At 41.6% G+C, this 18,211-nt stretch overlaps 1 protein-coding gene across 6 annotated transcripts in view; it reads left to right on the top strand.

The window, feature by feature from the left end:
* Positions 1–984: 984 nt before the first annotated feature.
* Positions 985–18,211, top strand: part of LOC122718638 (multidrug resistance protein homolog 49) — a 60,709-nt gene continuing 43,482 nt past the window's right edge. For 2 of the 6 annotated variants that reach the window (XM_043943904.1, XM_043943845.1), the window contains exons 1-5: positions 2,988–3,209; positions 11,519–11,617; positions 12,304–12,798; positions 12,870–13,112; positions 13,974–14,312. The gene's annotated coding sequence lies outside the window, so the exon portion shown is untranslated. Of the gene's footprint in view, positions 1,599–2,987; positions 3,210–5,383; positions 5,403–10,427; positions 10,469–11,518; positions 11,618–12,303; positions 12,799–12,869; positions 13,113–13,973; positions 14,313–18,211 lie in introns of those variants that run through there. The other 4 variants (XM_043943855.1, XM_043943864.1, XM_043943882.1 and 1 more) reach the window with 4 other exon arrangements.

The following is an 18,211-nucleotide window of genomic DNA, read 5'->3' as shown; positions in this document are numbered from 1 at the left end:
CCCGCGGTATAACCTGAATGTAACGATCCATCATGGGCCTGTGCCAGCCTCTCGTCGTTTCGCCTGCGAAGACGGAGGGTCTCGACGGAGAAGGGTGGCGGAGCAGTGATCAAGATTAATCGTATGTAAATTACCAAAGCGCCACGGGGAAGATCCCGGGAGAGATTCAGGGCCTCGTATGACGCCGTCTCTCGCGAGGATGAAGCCATTCCAGATTTTGGTAATTGAAAATAGACCCCGCGCTCTGACAAATCTTCGACCATTTGCATGAAACGCCGTGATCTCGATTGGAACGAAAAGGGAGACTTCGATTCGTCGATGGAACGAAATCCTCTCCTCCCCGTATACAGAATTTACACAACAATTCCCTCGTTTCCTGGAATTGGATCCGATTTTTTTTATTATATTTAAATTAGATCAAATTAGGTATCGTTATTCTACCATTGATCGTAATTCGGATTTCGTGTATTATAATTATTATCTTAATGGACGAGAATTTTGAATTAAGGAAATAGCGAACAGATGTCGTTTAAATGGAAGCTAAGATTTTAATCGTGAATACCAAGGTTCATTTATCATGGTGGACAGCTTGGAGATCGCAAGAATGGCGCGTTTAACTTCATTTTCTTCAATTGGTTCGTTGAATTAAGATTACCGAATCGTGCAAGCTTTTAAAAAAATTAACTTTTAACGGAGGGGGGATTTAATCGAAGGAGAAATAATTGTACGTTAACCGCGATACGTAATAATACGTATAGAAATGTTTGTAGAAAGTAAATGTATGATATTAATACCGCTGATTTGATAATGCCATCGAACCATGATAACGAGTTTCGCGGGTCTGAGACAATAAACCGATGATTCGCGTTATCGCGTTGATAAACTTTTGTTGAAATGTATGCCACGCAAGTGGGTTAAGTGTTCGCGGTCGAGTCACACCGAAGAGAGGACGCAAAAGTGTCCCGGTAACGAGGCGAAGACGTGACTTATTCACCGAGGATTCCGTTCATCTTGGGCCCGCGAGTGACTATCATCGTAACAGATGAATTATGAGCACGGCGTACGGTGATCCGTGTTTGCAAAATGTGTAAAACGTCGCGTAAATTTCGTTTCGTCAATGAAATGTTTTAACGACGCTCGATATTTCGCGATAATATTAATTGAATCAACGATAGATATTTCTTCCCCCTCTCCTGCTCTCCGATTCCTCTACTTTTTTCTTCTCTTCTATATTTTTTCCCCCTTCCACGCGTATCTAAACGCGTATCTACTGTGCGCGACAGTGATAATTTCACGTCGTATCCACCAAATACACTGCTTTTGAAATTTAATTACGAGCCATTAGTATTAACGCGTTGCGCGATACCAAGGTAAAATCGGTCGGTTTTTCGTCCAACCCTCGATGATTCACGGCCTATCGATTCGGCCAAGTGACGTTACACGAGCGAACACGATGCGATCGTTATATTATATTGTGAGGAATTTCGAAATATGTCGTGACACGATTTCTTCGTCGCGTTAAACTCGTAGCCGAGATCGAGAAACAAATTAGTGATCGTTACGTAACCCAGTCGTCTGGGACTATAAGGGAATTTTACGTAAGTATGATTCGAGGCGATTAAAGATAATGCGAGATCTTCGATCTTCTCGTGTTTCCCGTCGTTTGTCATAACGTCGTAAATCGATTCGCAAAGAGAATTACTGCGGATTGAACGGATTTGCTCGTCTCGTGCTCGATTCGTTTCGCAAGTTTCGAACGAGCAACTGCTCGCTTCTCTCGAAAAACGATCGATCTTCGAAAACATATTGCTCGTATATATGATCTTGAAAAAACGATTGCGTATTACGAACCGAGAATAGCGATAATGTTAATCAAATAGGACTGGTGTATGTTAATGTAAGGATATAGAAGCAAATATTAATAATAATAATATTTTTGGAGAAGAGATGCAATTTGATGACGTCAATAATATTATCTAAATCGCGAATAGAGATCGCAAATAATCGAATTCGACTCGCCTCTTATCGCGCCACGCGTGATTTTTTGATGGAATTCTATTTTTCGATTAATTGAGAACCGTTGTAGCGTGTTTTCGAATATATATATATATATATATATATATATATATATATATATATATGTATATATACATATATATTTTTCGCGATAAGCTCGTATAGCACTGTTTCACATTTCCATTCATCGGTTTCAGCCCGTGGAAGATTGTTCGATCAACCGTGAACGTGAACTCGTAGAATAAACATGGTTATTTATTAGTGAATAAGTGAAAAACGAATTACGTAATTACGCGTAACCTCGTGGAAATTTTATCGCCAATTCTAATTTCCGATTGGCCGATTCCCAATCTTCTCTAATCTCACAATATGGCTTACATTTTCCTCTAATAATCCATTAATTATATACCTTTTCTGCAAAGATTAGATTATCTTCATTCAAATCTTTCTTCTTCACCTACCTCAAAATTGTCTACTTATCAACTGCTTACATAACGAGTCAAAAGCATTGTCATTTCTCAAACGACAAATCGTAAAATAGCAGTGTTGATCAGAATCACGATACGAGAATCCCCACTCTTATATCGATCTATTTTCATACATTGTTCCGGTTGAATTAACGATTCTATTGAAAAATTTTCCATTATTAAACTTCCGTTATTATACCGTTCGAATTTTTTTTGTTCTTTCTCGACCTTTCTCGATCGTCATAGGACAACGGTTTCTTCTCAACTCGAAGGAACTTCGAATATGGAGGCACGCGTACAAAGAAGAGAATTCAAAGTTCTTTGTCGTAACTACGTAAGCGTTTCAGTGTATACAGTTCCGTGGGAGAACCTGACACTTACGATGGCATGCACACCGGCGGTGAGCAGACTATAGGCAACGCACACACAGGCAAGCACGCAACATGGCAACCGTGGCAGGACGTAGACGATGGTTATACGTAGAAGTTCCAGTGGCAGGGGGTCAGTGTAAAACGGCCTTCTGTCCGCAACGTGTCGAACGTCGTTCATATAAGCTTCGTCTGTTCACCGTGGTGTCACTCTTGTTCGTTTACAAACACGTTTCGCAAATCGAAACGGGTGAGATCGTTTCGTCGTTAGGTAACACGGACAGTGTGTCGATCGTCGAAACGTCGTCGTGGCCGTAGTCGATAAAACACGCTGACTCGCGTTGTACGAGGATAAAAGGTAAATCGATGGGACTGCTAGAAGCGAAATCGCGATTTCCATGAACGAGGACATGCACGACATGCCAACGTTCTTCCGCGTACTTCCTGTATGTTACTCCGCAGGACGTGATGCTTCTCTTTGTTTCGAAATAGCTATCGATGTATTTTTCCTGGTAACGAATTTACGCGATTTTCATTGGTATTGGGCTTCTCTTTTATTCCATCTTTTAAAGAGAAATTGAAACTTCGTTCGATTGAACGTTGATATTTTTCGTATTATTTCGTACAACATTTTCTCGTTTATTTTTTTCGTCGTTAAATCGAGATTTTTCGTTTAAAAACGAAATACACGCTACTCGATGCTTGGGATACCGCGTTATCGTGTCTGCATGTCGTTTACTCAGATATAGATATAGTACATTCGGCATATTTACTAGCAGAGCTGCCGTGTAACGTTCAGCATCGGTGACAGAATTAGGCGATCTCTCTGGTAGCTTCCAGAAACGTACTCGTCGCGTCGAGGACGTCTGCTTCCCTCTACACACTCTCAAGACTCTCACGAATACATACGAAAGAACTCTGTCGCATTAAAAATCTTCACGAACTAAATTTTTACAGGACAAATACTATCTCTTGCAAAATCTCTATTGGCAAAACTTTTGATTTCGTAATGGTTTTTGTTTTTTTTTTCCAATGATATATTCAAGCATACAGTATCATCGTTGGCTTGTTACCATTCTCCCAACGACGTATACGAGACCTCGTGTTTACGTTTTCACTCGCGTGTTAGCTGTTTTCATGGAATTTAAATTTTGGCCAGTGTTCGGAACCAGTTAGTTAGTTAGTCCAGCCAGCATAGAACACGACCAGGTAAAATTGTTCTGTGTTGGATCCTGTCCCGTACTTAATCTTGTGCCTGTGTGCGTGACCGTTGGATCCGTGTTTAACCTACTCGAGGCATGTAACATTAGATGTTATGATTTTTAGAATCATTATGTTTTAAAAATGCACGTGATATTATTCTTTGCGATGAAATATCGATATTTCAAATCCGTTTGTAACGGATACTTACTTACATTTTCTGTTTGAATTTCGCGCAGTTTGATTCGTACGCCCTCGTACGGTATTTTATTTTCGGTCGTTATTTTATTTTTTCAATTAAGTCGTTAGTGTCACTGATCCACGAATAAGCTGATGATCGTTCGAGCAAAGACGAAAAACGAAAAGAAATATTTCAACGAGATTGAATTCAAGGTGGGAAGAGTGTATTTCTGTTTACATGGACTATGTTCTTTATTAATAACGATAATATCGTCGAAAAAATAGAAAAAAATAAGTAAATAAAAGAATAAAGTTGAAAGATCGCGATGTTTTGGCAACGAGCAGTGTTGTGTAATTTCAAGAACGTATAATCAGCATATAGAAACCAGGTATCGACTTTCGAGACAAAAGTATCATCGATTCGACTCGCGAGCACGTAGAGGCACGCGATACAAAATGCAGTGGATGTTTTCCGAATAGCGTCAGCTAAAACGAACCGTTCAGGATCGTGGAAAGCCTCGTTCCAATCGCGTTTAGAGCTGCGAACGTGTAAACATTCGCGATCCTTTACCTACCTGGGATTCGTGTACGATGTGCCCGTATCGCACATAAAATGAAATTTGTACAGGAAAGGGAGATTCGATCGAACGAAGTAAAATAAACAGAGGCGTTATACAAGAGATTCTCCCCTTCGTATTATGTTATATGCGCTATTTGTCGTTAAATCCATTCCATATGGGAATATAGTGTTCATCGAGCGTTCCAAAAGCGAGATTCGAACGCATGTGAAACGGCCTTCGCGTGGAAAATAGCCCGTCGACGATCGTGAATCACGCGAGATAGCGAGCTCGGGAACAAGCTCTTTTCGATCGTCGAAACAGGAGGAATCACCTTCGAAGTCGAACGCGGTTTTATCTGAAAGCCCACAAATCTTACATCAATTTGATAGCCGGGTACAAAGGTAGCTGGCTTCGAAATCCATAGCTGAGGCGAGCACATACTATTATCTTAAACCCACCATATATTTTACAAGAGTGTAGCTTTCGCGACACCGGTTACATTACAGCAGTTTGCCATTTCGCAAAATGCACAATGCAGTCAGTACAGATGTTTTGAGATGTAATACCTACTTATTGCATTCGCGAAGAGAAGATTCTCGAGGATGAACCAGGTATAACACAAATTTCTAAAGAATCTATTTAGAGAAAGAGATTTCAGATCGAATGTCGTCGCTTCAATGCTTCGTCTCGCTCGAAAGCATTATCGCCTTGTCCCCACTCCGAGTCGAGACCCTTACAAGAGTTCGCTCGTTTCAAGGCCTAGGCATGACGTCAGGTCATTTACTTACTATTATAGATATCATCTGCATATTTTCAATATATATTTCTTTTTTGCCAAAGAAACATTCGTTTTCTGTCCGCGAATTTGACGTGCTAATTGATCCACGTATATTTCAAATTGTCGTTTCTCCGTATACAATCGCAAAATAAATCGTTCTACGGAACAGAAAAATATTTCTCGAATACGATTGGAAGCCTTACGTAATCGTTCAGATAGCATACGAAAGCACGTTATCTCGAGATTTTTCTCCATGAGCTACGAAGGTAAACGAAGTCGATTAGCCGGGTAGAAACACGTGGACGTGATTTCATTCGTTCATTGTCATTCTCGTCGGATGAATGGCCGCATATTTTCCTCGCGGAACCCATATATCTCGTGTTGGGAGCGTCGCTTTTGCCAGTGGACGTGTGTCGCATGGAAACACCTATGTTCCACGAACTCTGTTGGCATTAGAGTTATTTCGCACGTGCATATGTCCGTTTCGTTTTGATCGACCGAAAATAAAATCATCTCGAGATGAATGGAGATACATGAGAGAAAAAAAAGTCTCTCTTTGTTGCCACATATGTTCTTCACGGTCGATAGGAAAGTTCCGCTGTGTCTCGTCATCGTACCGCGTCATGTCATTTGAATGTGAATCGCGTTCAAGGAGCTCTGTTTATGACACTCGATCGAAGATAATTAATATTTCTAAGAGTACGAATACGATTCGTGATTTAGTTCGATTAATTATGGCTAATGTTGCGAGCAAAATTACAGTGAAACTAATGGAGTGAAGATTTTTAAATTTTAATTCAACCTTTATCTTATTTACTACGTTGCCATTTATTCGAACAGCATTACTCTGAAAAATATAACAACATGGTAAACAAAAGCGCGGTAAACTAAACATTCGGTTTAGATACGTCACCAGGGATATGCGATATGCGAAATCGAATTATATTCGTGGCGATTTTCTATCGAAGGCTATCGTGTATTAGTAGGATCAAAATTATTTAGAGGATCGAATCAGGTCAGGTAATATTTTCTGTGATAATGAATTTTGTTTTTGGGTCAAATTTGATGATTCGTTCGCCGTGAAATTTATGTATATCGTGAGTGATGCATCATTTTGGTTCCTGACAAGTAATTAAACAACTTCACCACTTTGGTCGTGAACATTTGTTCAATTCGTTTTTAAAAATACGCGTCGATTTTCCGAAAAAAAAAAAAAATTAATAAAAGCCAATATTTAGTTCCAAGAATTCGTGCTTGGTACGCGGTTGCTTTTATTCCATGAAACATTAATTGAAAAAGTCACAAATAGATTAATGAATATTACTTTGACGTTTTTAAACGTAGCTCATTTTTAAAATATTTCATATGAATTTACGTACAACGAAATTGATGTCAATGATTTAAAATAGACCAATATTCACGTCTATTTTAAACAAAAAAACATGTTCGTTCTTTGAACAAAAATTGAATGATCGAGAATGGTCGAGAAATTTTATGAGATCTTTTATGAGAATTTTCATTCTCTAAACGAAATTAGACTCCACTTCGGAAAAAGTCGCTTTCGGTCGATCGTCGTTTACTCGATTGCTAGACCCCATTCTAGACCCCAAAGATCGATGCCTCTCGTGAATGTCTGACTTGTGCAGAGAGGAAAAAGGATAAATGTACTGCGCAACGTTTCATCGCTGATCTTTTTTCATCCTGTTTTTTGCACCTTAATTTTACATCCTGCACAAGTGCAGCCTTGAAAGTTGCTGGCTCTCGCTCGTTTAGCTCGTTTCGTTTTCTCGGTTATTTTATTACAGATAACGATAACGTATATCGAGTCACGGAGATAGATAAAAATAGGAGTTGCATCCTTCGCTAATGGGGGACAGTTTTATTGCTTGCGAAAATGATAGGTGCTCTCTTTGTCGAACCTTTCGGATTTTTCGTCGTGACGCGTCCTGCGTTTCAATCAATACGTAAAATATTAGCTCGGCACGATATTGCGCGAAATTGGAATAATGCATCACGTAGTGTAAAAAAAAAAAATATTCCGATGGGATAAATGTCGGAATAAAATAATTACGACAGAGAGATAATAAAAAAAAATAGGAAGCTTCGTGGGAATTTTATCGAACAGATAACAAGTCGAACAATCTTTTATCCGTTTATCTACACTTGCTATATATTTTTCCTCCTTTTTTCCAATTGTAAACGTCGCGTTAATCCGTGCAAGGCAATAACGAGTCCTTCGAACGTGGCTCGCCTCGGCCGGAGGATTTCGTTCCAAGATGCCAGATGAAAAATGCGAACGACAGTTAACGCGTCGCGTGGATACAGGCGCGCATAACTCGGTATCGCACTTTAACAACAGACCGGATATCGTAATTTCTGCCTCCAAGAATTTCGTATCGATTTAATGACGCATCCACGCCGTTCCATGAACCAACTGTTATCGATTTTATTCACGATATTTATCCTATTCGTTCACTTCGCACGAACGTGTTTTTGTACAAAAAAATTGTACAATTACCGAGAAATTAAACATCCGATCATTTTCTTTATTTCGACGCGAATGTTGCAACAAATTGCCTTGTTCCTTCATTAATCTCTGTTTTAAATCGAAAATAAAACGATAAAGCGATGATTAATCGAATCGCGTTTCGCGCAAGCACTTGTGAATTTCGCTTGGCAATATTAACGGAATAGTTGTTGCAAAGTGATAGTTGTTGACTCGTAATCAGGCAGTCGGAGTTCTAATATCTCGCTGCGGTTTCCGGCTCGTCGTTACTCGAGACACTGCTTGAACACGATTACCGTTGTTCGATTTCATTTCACAACGATATCATAATAATATCCATTTACGATACCAATCTACCCATCCATCGATATCATCGTTTCGGTTGATGAACTTTAAATGCCTCTCCATCGAACCAATTTACGCATCTCTCGAATTATCGAGCGGTCGTAATTACGCGTTCATAGGAAACAGCTTCTCCAACGGTTTCTTCCTTTCTCTCGATCCTTCCTCTCTGCGTCTTTCGCGTAATTTTAGGCGAATCGATCGAGAAGTCTCGACCGCGTCCTAATGGTCGCCGCGCGATGGTAAATGTGGAAGGGTAACCTCTATAATTTGCTCGGCGCGCACGTATGCATGGAGCACAGAAAACAAGCAGAGAAAACGATGGTCGGTTCTTTTCTTGCTTTCTGAAATTCGCACGGTTTACCGTTTTCCGCGTTCTTCTTCCATCGATCCTCGCCTTCCATTCGATCGTTCCTCGCGCGTTCTCTCGGTATTTTTTGATTTTTTCATCGAAACATTTTTCGCAGGAACAAGTTACGTTACATATACTCGGTTACATACGAAAATAGAATAGCGCCGATTCTGGTTCGAGTTTCGCTTGTTCGTCGGTTTTACAGCGTCAGTCCTTTTCTGCATCGTGCAACGCGATGTTTACAAAACGTCAGCACGACCGGAGCCGATGCAATGGCTGGAATCCGCTGCGGTCGCGCGAGTTTCCGGCAGAATCTTAAAATTTCGTTCGGTCGGGCGTGCGTCGGCCAACTTTCCGGCGAAAATCTACTCGTGGCGAACGTGTTATAACATGGTATATCATCGTTCGTGCCTGTACGAAAAGCGCCGAAAACTTGGGAATAAATCTTTGCACGCGATATATCTACGAGTTGTCTACTTCTCAATACGAATTAAATCATGTTTCCTTTCGAAATATTGCGAAATCGGGGAAATTTCTGGCCGGCTGTTAAGCAGGTTTTACAACAATCGCGAACGATTGGCCTATTCTGTTGGAGGCGATCGATCCGTACTGTTGCAACAAGACCTTTGCATCGGTGTGCGTGCACCTTTAAGTACACAGCCTGGAGATACACGATCGATCGTTGCGGAGGTCGACGTACCCGCGTTAACTTCAACTTTCGCGCAATTTATTGTCCTGTTCTTTTGAGGGAACGGTCGTATCGGTTGGATCGTATCGAACTCTCGCCGTGGACTTTCTTGGAATCGTGGCCAGCACGAGCCAGACAACGTCATCGGCAAAGGTCAATTAGCGGTAAAATTCATCACGAAATGAAGCAAAAAGAGACTGGTGGAACGGACAAAGAGAGAGAGAGAGAGAGAGAGGTGTACGGTTCGCTGATCACGATAATCCTTACTTGGAACTAAATTTCCACGTTGACAACTTTGTGAAGTTTTTAGTTCTCGTTTGGAAATCGATCAAGTCTTTTTTTTCTTTCTTCTTTTTTAATATCGCAGGGATTTAGAACACAGGCATGCGCCGTGTGTATATTAATTTCGATTTTTTTTATTGCGTCATTATTTTAATTTATTTTCGTTCTAATTCTAAAATTTCCTAGCACAATATCACGTGCGAATGGAATCGTGTCGTTCGTCGAGAGAAATATGATTTCATACACATTCGCAATTCGCTTTCGTCTTTAAACTTACGAAAATGTAATATTGCGTCTGTTTTCCACCTCGACTTCTATTCGTGAACGAGGGGATTTAGTGCGTTTTATTTTTATCGTGAATATTACTCGCTTTAATCGCCCGTTTTTATCTTCCCGCCATTAATTTGCCGATAATAACGAGGTTATTTTTCAATCACGACGAATTCTTTTCCCGTGTTTTAAAAGCCCACGTAAACTTGTGTGTCGCAGTGCGACGATTTACGTTGCTTCGACCAAACTGGTCGCGTTCCACGGTGTGTGCAGTGTAACCAAGCAACGTGGTGCATAATACGTCGGTGCATTTATCGTCCACTGTCGTCGTTTCGTCGAATCGTTTCGTCGATCGTTGCTCGGCCATGCCAGAAACACTTAGAGAGACTTTTAAAAAAGTCTCGCGGAGGGGATCGGATCTTTCGTCTTCGCCAAGTCACTTTCTCCAAACGCAATTTCGTAAGTCCGCTGCATTTTCGGTTGAGAAGACAGAGAGAGTGAGAGAAAGAGAGAGAGAAAGGAAAAAAAAAAGAATCAACTTATCCACTTTCACCACGACGCAGAAACGACAAAATATGAAAAATTGTGTATCGCCTCCGCATTTCGCGTGAAATAATTTGGTCGAATAGGGTAAATATTTTGGTGAAGATTGGTGAAAAAGAAAATCTTTCGTGACAGAGACTCTCTCTTTGGAACGATTCTCGGTGTCTAGACGCACTTTCGCGTTTCATCTGCCCGAGGCGTCGTCGTCGTCGTCGTCATCGTCGTCGTCGTCGTCGGGATTCCTCGGCTCGCTCGAAGGGAAAACTGAAATTTTCCCCGACCACGGTGCACCAAAACTCCATTTCCCCTTTTTCCACTGTGTCGACGTCGGTTAAAGGGGAGGGAAAGTTTTCGAACGCAGCCTCGAGGTGGCAAGCAACGGGATCCGGGATGATTGATAGGAACGGGCAGCGTTGGCGCGCACTCGTATCACGATACGAAGGATGGAAAATATGAGCTGGATGGAATAAAAATTCACCTGCGATTCGGATGCAAATGAAAGAGGCGCTCGTTGCCGCTAACTTTTAAAGACTTTCTCGTTTCCGATGATGCTCAGCCAATACCACTTCGAGAATCGATCACTTTCAGTTTTCGATTTAAAAAGTCTTCGACGCGTATCTTCCAATAATTCGTTGATAACTCGTGTTATTGGATTCACAGCAAAAATTTCGTCCTTTTTTTTTTTCGGATAAAAAGCCATCCAAAAGAACCAAAAATGGCATTCTCAACTTGGGGAATTTTATCGATCGATGGTCACAACATCGTAATAATATAAGGAAAGAATTTTTCACGCGTGCGCAGCTGGATCAGGTGGATTAAGATAAAAGCATTCGTTCTTGTTCTTACAGATAGATTCGTGTAAACAATCGAATTCCCTCCCTTCATCTTTCTTTTCGCTCGACTCGATCCGATCAAACTCGTTCTCGGAAAAGGATTATTGACATTGGCATTTTTCTGTTTATATAGATTATCGTGCTCGTTAATGGCTGCCAGGGTCGTCGGCTAGGGGCCGTTTAGCGAAGTTTCGAGCTGCCAGTGCGATAACACAGCCCGTACCCGATGAGTGTAAGTATCGATCGTTCATTCCTTCTCGATCCACGATATTCTCCTTATTATCCTTAATAATATCCTTATTATTCCAAGGATATTATCCGTCGCTTTTCGATCCCCTCGCGATCGCGACGTATTTTTTCGACGATCTCGAATTTCTCGCGCAAAAGAAAAAAATTTTCGCCTCGTTCTTTCGATCGATCTCCACGCGACGATTTCCCCGATAATTTTAAATAAAACCACCGGCGACGCGGGGAAAGAGGCGCGAGAAGCTCGGTAAACTCGGCTTTCGGTGTCATCGCGCCGGCAAAGTCGGCGCATCGAATTAAAACGACCGGTCGAATTAAGTCTAATAAAAGCTGGCCGGTTCTGCGTTCGAAGCGCGGTCATTTAGCTCGGTTAAAGCGATCGGATTCAAGAGAGCAACCCGTATAAGAAGCGCATAAATTAATTAGAACGTAGTCTTAGAAAACCGATTGCGTCATATACCGCGATGCGATATCGCGCGATGTAAAGCAAGATCGTGTGAAACGAGGGGCGGAGGGGAGGGGAGAAAGAGAGGAGAAATATTCGAAAAAAGATACCGCGTTCGTTATACGTCGATGTATAGTATATTTCTACTTCCAAATATGAACTTATGATTTTTCGAGGGGGAGGAATATTGGCGTTTTTTTAACGGAAATATTGTTTTCTTGAAACAGGTTAGATCGGTAAGCGGACACATGGTGAAGCAGAGGAGGTTCATCGGCAATACGAACAACAAGATGATCAACATACGAGAATATTTATAGGTTTTTTTAGGTGAGGAATACGAATATATATATACACACACACATATATATATATACGTAACGCACGTGGTGACCGTATCTGGTTGGTGGATGATCGGTGAACCGATCGAGCGAACAGGCGGATCGATCTGCATGCCGGTGAAGGAGAGAGCGCCGTGTCTGGGTAGTAGCCACGACGTAGTAGCCGGTCACGTTTCGATAGTCGACAAATTGTAACACGTGTGCGCTGGCCAAGGTATACGGAGTGAATGTGAAATAAACGTTGGACGATAGATTTCAGAGAACGACGAGGAGAAAGGGTATAGAGATACGCGCTCCATGCTCCATGGTCAGCCTTTGCAACGACGACCCGATTTCCCGTATTTTTACGTAATCCTTAGCGAGATGTTTGATTTTCACGCACAGGTAAGCGGAATCACGTGTCATAACTATGCCAATAATAATGAATAATTGATTCATCTCTGTCTCGTTTTCAGATCCAATTTATCCAATGTTCGTACGAGGAACGAATTTGAAATTGATGGAAAAGTGAGTCGATGTGATAAAATCGTCGTGGACAAAAATAGACAAAAAGGAAGAGAGAGGGAAACATGATTTCTCCTTAACTAACGCACCGTCGCGGAAACACATCGATCAGAAATTGATAGCTACCTAGTTGTATCGTTTTTACTTGTTCCACTTGTATCTGCCGCCAGTGAGTTGGCGTTTCGTTTAGACAGGTACCATCCACGCGAGATACTTTCTAATGATACGCCTTCGTGAAGTTTGTTCGAGGATAGATTTTTCGTAAGGTGTCTCTCGCCTCCACGTTTCTATCTTCGGTCAATCGTAGTGAAAGTCTCGACGGAGTTCCTATTACGTACTCGATTCGTACAACGTTCGTCCTCGCACGATACGAGACACCGTGGAAAATTTATAAGTTGCCAGGACGAGAGAACGGCGAGAGAACTTTTGTCCTCCTTTTTTTTTATCGCGATATTATCTCGCGTACAATAATTCTTCCCCTCGCCGAAAGTGACACGAGTTCGGATAATTTAGAAAGTGAATCTCCGACTAAATGTTATAGACAAAATGGGACGAGTCATTATTTTTCACATGACACAGTGAAAGGTTTCTACCTTTCTGCCCCGAGAATTCCAACGACGCGAAACACGCGGGATTCTCGAGATCGATCGAGAATTCGACCGGAGAAACGAAATGTTTGGAATAGCGAGGAATAAAAGGCGCGAAGGGATACATATATATATATATATATATATATTCGTTCGTTATTTCACGCGAGGAGAAATACCATATAGCGCGAATGGCGCTCGCGTCGCAATATGCTTTCGAACAGAATGATACGAGACCTTATGCTTAAATATTAGTTAACAGTCGAGTTCGTTGAATAGCACTTTATCATCATTTAGCGACGACTCTGTTCGAATTTGCGAACGTCGTTCCAACTTCTCGTTGTTAACGTTCTCGTCCTCACGAATATCACAAACGCGACAATGGAGTATCATTTATACAATTATACAATTACTGATTTCTCTCAATCCCGAATGTGCGTGCCTAAATCCGTGAATTTTCTGTTCCAGGTTTTTCTTAGGTTTACAGCGATTCTTCTAGTATTGGTATTAAAAAGAGATAGAGGATAAGCCAAAGCGAACCAGTGATATTTTTTATGCAGTATTTTTCTTCCATTATTACGAGCAAATAAAGCGAGCTAAACAGAAAGAACGAGAAACGAGAGTATTTTGATGAAAAATATAAAATAAGGACAAAAGAATTGATATTTATATATATACATATATATATATATATATATATATTGGACGAATTTACGAATTTATAAACACGAGAGAGATTATTTTTTTTTTTTTTAACTTGTTTCTACTCGACTCGAGAGCCGACATCGGCAGCTTTTCTTCAAAATGGTGAGTACCACGAAGCGCAACATCTGTCTCATTATTTATAAATGTCGTATCGGTTCTAAGTGTGCGCGTCTGTCGTACCCTTGACATTCTCTTGGAAACAATAATCGCTATTACTCTGAGAGGATCGGGGAGAGTGTTGGTTGATATTTTGAAGGCACGATAAGCGTGTTGAGAAAAGAAGAAAATTAAAAAAAAGAAAGATTTAAAAAAAGAGAAACGAGAGATGATAATCGTGGCGAAGAGTCACGAGGTTTTTATCGGAGGCTTCAATTTATAGGAGCGTGGTGGACGCGATATGTTGGCAGCTAACGCAATTGTCTCGCTGTATCGATGCCGATGCATCTCGACTCGGTTCATCGCGCTTAATTATAATTAATGAAACGACCTATGGCGTTGCCTGGATTTATTTTCGCGGCTCATTCATCGCCGATAATTGATTTCCACCTGTAATAACCATGTATGGAAGGATAGAGAATACTCGTCAAGCTTTCATAATTTTTCGAAATCGGAAGGTACGAATATTTTATAAAAGAGGAATGATTCGAATTCGTTTCCAAATGAATCTACCGGATGTCGCGAGACACTCCAACTTACGTTTCGTACATCCGGTTGATTCATTAGTTAATTCGAGCGAGCGCAAAATTCTACGTATTCCCGGAACAGGACACACGTCTCTCCGCGCGTATCTCTGCCAACTCTGTTATCCATGTTGTCGAAACGAAACCAGCGAATACCCTAAAGATAGCCTAAAAAAAAATTGGACGTCTCGGTGAAATAGATTCGAATTTTCATCCCACCACGATTCTTCCTCGAAATAACTCGAATCACTCCAACGTTAAACGGTCGATTCGATGCACTCTTTCCATCGCTATTAACGACAACTTTCGAGTCGAACTGAAGGAAAAGCTTGAGCGAACAACGCACACTTACCACGAGGGTAAAATATCGAGTCAACTATTTTAAAAAGCGACGATCGTAACCTTCGCGAGTCCTCGTTTCCTTCGTTCCCCTCGACTCCGGATCTCGCGCCCCTCGAGAAGGGGAAGGTGGAAGAAACGCGCGATGCAATAACACGAGGAGGAGGAAACGAGGGTGATCCGGAAAGCAAACGAAGCCGGACGTTGAACGCGCGGCCACGTGGAAAACTCGCGCGTGTCAGCGGTTTTCCATATCTCTGCCCGCCACCTCGCCTCGGCTTTTCCGCCCGAGCGTGGCGCGAGCTCGATTAAACTCCGCTTCGACGAAGAATAATTAGCGGTGACGCGGCTCGCGAGACTGCTATTAATCGGTTCGGAAATAATAGATAGGACCCGCCGCGGAGATTAAACGGGAGGGAAAAATTTATGCGCGGATTAGCGGCAAGGGGTCAAGTTCAACGCGTAAATCTAAATTAAATCTAAATTCAACCGAAATTCGAAATTTCGCGGCTACCAATCGGACGCGACGATTTTATTTGCTTTATTTATTTACTTTATTTAAACGTTGTAATCGCGATACGGTTACGATTAGGATAGCGAGGAGAAGTGTGAGGAGGTCGAGATGATAAATTACGTCTGTGAAACCCGGTTTATTTACGTTAATTTGCTCATGGTCGGTTTTTACGAATGGTTTTGATAAGACGGCGTTATTAGGTTGAGGGAGAAAAGGGAATCGATTGGGAATGATACCTTATGGCTCTATAACAGAATTATTGTTTAATAATCGCGATAAAGGTGAGATAATTGTATCAAGATGAAATTGAATCTTCGGTTGAATTTCAGATAATTCTAATTTTCTAATTTCCTTTTCGACATATTTTCCAGATTCCATTGTTTGTAAGCGAATATTAATTATCCTTTAGGATTTTTTTAATTTCAAAGACCAAAGAATCCTTTCACTATTTTTATTTAAATTTATTCTCGGTAAAGGAGTTGAAGGAAGAAACAAAAAATTTCCATTCGATATCGAAACACTCTCTATAAAATAGTCTCTAAAACTATCTTCTTCGGCTTCCTTTTACTTACGATCCGCTTAATCCCATCGCTAACGCCGGCCACAATAACAACGATAATTTCGTTTAATTAGCGAATGCCGCGCACGTGACGGGTCAGAAGCAGAAAAAAAGTTGGAAGGCCAGTCGTAGCGAAAACCTTCCAATTTGTCGTGGAATATTTGTTTCGTTCTAGATATGCTTGTTTCAGCCAGTCCCCGTATTGTCACGTCACGTCCCTCCTCCCTCCCTCCCTTCCCCGCGTACTCCATATGCAGCTTGTATGGTGACTGATTGGATTCGAAGTACGATCCGTCGTTTGTCGCGATTCACTCCCCGCGCTGATGGATTCGCTTCCTCCCTCCCCCTCCCAGTGTTTGCGATTTGAAAATAGTCGGAACGATTGGAAAAGGTTTTTTCCCAATCCTCCCGATCTCTGGCGGCACGACGCGTGCTCGCTTTTCGAGTTTCCGTTTCGTCCACTTCGTTCCTCGAATATTCGAGGGAGGGGAATTGAAACGCGTCAATTCGATTTCTATAATATACCGACATTTTTCTTTTTTAAATAATATATCGAGAATCGGTCGACGGGATGTGTTTCTTCGTCGCGTGTATTGTTTCGAGGAAAAAAAAAGAACCGATCGTTTTCCGAGCGATTCGTAACAATTCGTGATATCGTTCGATTGATCTACAGATAGATCGTTGTATATAGATATGATGTTTCTGCGCGGTTTGAATCGAATCCACGCGTGCTCGAAGTATCGTGATCCAATCGATTCATATATATTATTATATTAGAATTTGGATTTCCGATTCGATGTGATTCCTTTCACGCTTTTGCATCGAATAATCGGAGGAAAGAAAAGGATATCGAAACGAATAACTCGGCTGGAGGCGGAAGAAGCACTGAGTGGTGGTGGTGATCGAAGGTTGGCTTCGTCTCGAAAACTTTTTCGTTCGATCTGAGTGGAGTTATGATTACTTTCGGGTGGTTGGATGAAAGAGGTGAAATAATGGACGGGTGGACGGATGTCGAGGAGCTGTCCCGGTGAACTGGAGACGGTGCATTCGTTTCGAGCGATAACGATGATTTTCGTCGGGTTAAGCAAGCGATAAAATATCGTCGCCCATCAATTCGCCCGTTTTCATTGCCCCTATTTTTCACCCTTGTAATCCGTCGATAAATCGTGGAAGAAGATAAACTGCCACCGCACTGCCGGTTGCAAAAATAGGAGCGTCGTTACAGAGTATCGATGACGAGAGTTAAAAACGGAAAGGAAATAGTAAAAAAGAAAAAAGAACGAGGGGGGGAGAAAAAATGGAAAATTATTCGTCGAGAGTTGGACGACGTTCTCGTTCGATTCTACTATCCATATCGCCCCTTATATCTGTAAGAGTTCGCGACGTTTATTACTTAACCGCGTTTTAACCGTTTTATTCGAATCGTTGGAACAATCGCTTCGACTTGCTCGCTCGCGTTTAATTTAATTCGATTGATCGCGCGAGGTATCGGCGCGTGACGCGAACGGGAAAGTTACAGAAGCGTGATAATTCGATGCCGATCAATTTTTTTAAGGTCGAGCAGGTCCACGACGCGATACGACGCGAATCTCGTTTCTATTCTATTTCTGATTCGCTCGACACGGTTTACGAAATCGGTCGGTGAAAACGCGACGTGGCTATATATTTCGGGCGCGGTCCGGTTTATTTCACGCGGTGGAAACACAAACACCGGCCGCGTTCGAGTAGCGAACGGCGTGGCGCTGTGGAATATACTCGAACTCGTACATCCTCTAACGGCAGAATTAACAAACTTGGATTTCTTTATTGCCCCCTTTCGACGCGCTATTAAACTACGGTGGACGATTTTATCGAAATCGAGATAGATTCGACGCAGAGATTGGCGAGAAAACGGCGGAGGTTGAATTTA

The sequence above is a fragment of the Apis laboriosa genome, unplaced genomic scaffold (genome assembly GCF_014066325.1).
Source record: "Apis laboriosa isolate Shangri-la unplaced genomic scaffold, ASM1406632v1 scaffold11_cov152, whole genome shotgun sequence".
NCBI classification, from domain to species: Eukaryota; Metazoa; Arthropoda; class Insecta; order Hymenoptera; family Apidae; genus Apis; species Apis laboriosa.
The sequence above is the reverse complement of the archived record's forward strand: the minus strand, read 5'-3'. Positions and strand labels throughout refer to the sequence as shown.